This window comes from Otolemur garnettii, unplaced genomic scaffold (assembly GCF_000181295.1).
Source record: "Otolemur garnettii isolate 467f Iridium unplaced genomic scaffold, OtoGar3 scaffold00005, whole genome shotgun sequence".
NCBI classification, from domain to species: Eukaryota; Metazoa; Chordata; class Mammalia; order Primates; family Galagidae; genus Otolemur; species Otolemur garnettii.
The window spans coordinates 42,241,019-42,244,764 of NW_003852400.1; the positions used below are offsets into that span (position 1 = coordinate 42,241,019).

A 3,746-nucleotide genomic window follows, 5' to 3' on the forward strand; every position below is an offset into this window, starting at 1 on the left:
TCAAGGTAAATGGCAGAATCAGAACTCAAAATCAGAGCTGAAGAATTTCCCCCCATTCTTCTCTTTAGTATATTTAAGGAGCCACTAAGTTGGAGTTAACCAGGGGTGAGAAGGAAGATAATAAAATTTGAGAGACTACATAGAATGAATGGGCTTGATGCCAAGGGTAAATAGATCATAAAGGACATTTTCAAACAGCTGATTCCTCCTACATTTACCTGCTATAATGTCCACCTGTTCCTGCAGGGCACATCGCTACTTCCCAACTTTCAGAAACAAGTTTAGAAATCAAGAATAGAAAAATCCTGATTCATTTTTACAAACTTGTTTCTGAAAGGAACAAAACTGAGAGGAGGTGATAGGTTTAAAAGGGTCACTTTCTCTGTAGGAAATTAACAAAGTGAAAATTTTCAATAAGACAAGGTTGGCAGTAAATTTCCACCAGTAAATGTCCATTTCAAAAGATATTACCTTATTATTTGTTGGATTTTAATATGTATTGAGTCTGCATTGCTGCTTAAGAGAACTTTGTAGAATAATGGAAATATTCAATGATCCATACTGTCCCACATGACAACCTCTAACTGCATGTGGCTATTGAATACTTGAAATCTGGGTAGTGTGACAAAGAAATGAAATGTTTGCTGTTAAATTTAAGTTTAATTAATTTAATTTTTTTTTCACATGAAAAGTCTATATTAATCCTCTTGTGAAAAATCTATACAATGGCTGCCGATAACATCACTGTAGAGTCTTTACTTCTTTGCCTGTTATCCAATCTCCAGCTCACCTTTTGCCAGCACCAACATTAGCCTTTGCGGTGCCCCTGACTTTCTTCATTCTGTTCTTGCGTTCCTTTCGCTGCTTTCTTGACATCTTTTTCTTCTCATACAGGCCATGCCTTGCAAGTCTATGTTTGGGTTCATTTTTCTTTGCAGAATCCAAGGAATCATAAATCATGCCAAAGCCTGTTGTCTTCCCACCACCAAAGTGAGTTCTGAATCCAAATACAAAGATGACATCGGGTGTGGTCTTGTACATCTTGGCTAGTTTTTCTCTAATTTCTATCTTTGGTACTGTTGCCTTCCCAGGGTGAAGGACATCAATGACCATTTGTTTCCTCTGAAGTAGTCGGTTAGTCATGACCTTCCTGGTCCGGATAGTTACTGTGTCGTTCATGATGGCGGGCGATCCTGGGGCAGCCAGGGAGGAAGAGCTATTAATTTAAATTTAAATAGCCACATGTGGTTAGTGGCTACCATCTGAGACCAGGCAATTCTACCAAGTCCTTTGCTGATATAGGTCTTGAGCTCATGTTTTACAGCATATCAATATGGAAGGGGGGATTTACAAACATAGCTATTGTTTTCCTGAATGTTTTTGAGAGTACGAGTTCTCATTTTTCAATCAGAAGTGGATATTGAAAATCACGATGAGTGTATATTTGAGTAATGCTTTAAAAAAGACTGAAAAACCTGAGTACCTTTCATTTCTTTCCAAGTTTTGTAAAGTCTCAATTCAGTAATTAAGGAATATAGTTTTCTACATTAGTTGGCAAGAACACATAGGCTTATGAGAGTGTTAGTTGATATAATTATTCAGTAAATGAAAAATCAAACCTTGGATTACTATACTGAGAGCTCAGAAAAATCACTTCTTTCTTATCAATAAATCTCTATCCTGTTCTATTTTAGGACAGGCTCTTTGGAGACTGTGGAATTTCTTCCAGGTAACATAATCTGCATTCACTATCTGAAGCACGTGGGAAAACTGAGAGAACAAATGATAACCAATTGTCTGCCTGGACAATCCCACAGCATTTGGCCTTGCCAGAGGGCCCAGTCCCTGATGAAAACACATTCGTGAGGTCCCCAGTTGAGATCTCATGACTGTGATAATTGTCACATGCCTGTTTAGTTTTCCCTTGAGAAACTGAATGCGTAAAAAAAAAAAGATCACAACTAAACAAAAGCATATCAATAACAGGAAACTGTTGGTGAGAAATACCCTGATGTTCCTGTAAATTCACGTCACCAGATTCCCCAGGGACAAAGGTGCATGAACTGCATGGGTAAATAATTATGATTTAATACAGAGACCTTGCAGTGCTGTTTATAGTAAAACAACAAAAAAGAATTGTTTCTGGAGGCGCAAATAAGCAAATAATAGAAACACATATCAATATAATCAGGAAGTGGTGATGTTATGTCTAGGTCAGCTACTGAAAACAATTTGTAATCTATCAAAGTATCTCCTTTGCAATTGCAAGCGGTATAAGGTGGGACCGTAGGAGGAAGAGAATCCCTCCTCTACCGGGAGATTAGAAATGGTAGAGAAAATGGGATATTCATCCTGGGGAAATTCTGAAAAGGTTTCTGCGTCGTGACACCCGTTTGCAGGGCTTGATTCCCGTGGATAATGAGAGAATAACAAATGGCTGCTTCCTTCTTTAAAAGAACTTCCAATTGGAGGCCAATGACATCTTAGTGAATGTGTGCACGTCCCAGCTAAGAAAAAGAGCCGCAGTGTTTCAGCATATTTAGTGCCTTTTCCTCTCTTTAAAAAAAAAAAAAAAATTATAAATAATGTTTTTCTTGATAATAGTGGGAAAACCATAATTTTTAATTTTCTCTCCAGAATCTACCCCCTGCAAAAATCATTAAGGCCTTTGTTCTGTAGCCTGCAGGGAAACCTAGCATTTTACTGATAGTAGGATTGGGAGGGGAGGATTGGGGAAGGAAAATGGGTTGACAGTGAGAATAAACACAGAATTTTTACCTGAAGTCTCTCTGCATTTCTCTGGGTGCTAAGATAAAATACTGAAAGTGTCACTCTTGGGGTATAGGCAGTTTCAAAAATCTGCTCACTTAGGCAATCGAAAGTGATCTCAGTTTGTTTGTCCCTGCTATCATTTCTCCGGTTCTTAAAAGATCCTGTGTTGGGCACAATAATAGACTCCCCCAAGTGTTCACATCCTAATCTGGGACACTGTGAATATGTTACTTTCCACGGCAAAAGAGACTCTCAGATTGATTAAAATGAAGATTTCGAGATAAGAGAGATCATCCTGGATTACCTAAAGGGCCCAATGTAATAATAAAAGATCTTTACTGAAATCATAGAAGGAAACTAACAATGGAAGCAGAGAAGAAAAGAGCTTTGAAGATGCTATGCTGCTGCTGGCTTTGAAGACAGAAAGGGATTTCAAGCCTCTGAATTAAGGTGACCTCTAGAAGGTGGAAAAGGTAAATAGATTGTCTCTGAGAAGGAGAAGCTAGAGGGACCCAGAGTTTCCACACCTTTATTTTAGCTTAGTAAAACCCATTTGGACTTCTGACATACAGAACTGAAAGGTAATAAACGTGTGTTGTTTTAAGTCCCTAAATTTATGATAATTTGTGAGAGCAACAAAAGGAAACCAATACAGATCCAAAATGATGTTTTACGATAAATGGTCATGTGAAGGCCTTTAAAATTTCTCTGTTTTATAGTCCAAAGATTAGAAATTAGGCTTCAAGGGTGGCGCCTGTGGCTCAAAGGAGTAGGGCACCAGCCCCATATGCCAGAGGTGGTGGGTTCAAACCCAGCTCCGGCCAAAAAAAAAAAAAAAAAGAAATCAGGCTTCAGATCAGAATAGTGGCATGCACATTTTATCTTTTTTTTTTTTAATGAAGTAGGATGTACTGACTAAATAGTGGTACTCTGAGAAAGGGACGCTCATCATACCAATTATAGTTTTGTGTCTA

At 38.1% G+C, this 3,746-nt stretch overlaps 1 pseudogene across 1 annotated transcript; it reads right to left on the reverse strand.

Annotated features, from left to right (window-relative positions):
• Positions 1–678: 678 nt before the first annotated feature.
• Positions 679–1,210, reverse strand: LOC100964829 (annotated as a pseudogene). The gene has a single exon (XR_001161719.1). The product of XR_001161719.1 is annotated as a 40S ribosomal protein S24 pseudogene (transcript).
• Between the last annotated feature and the right edge of the window lie 2,536 nt (positions 1,211–3,746).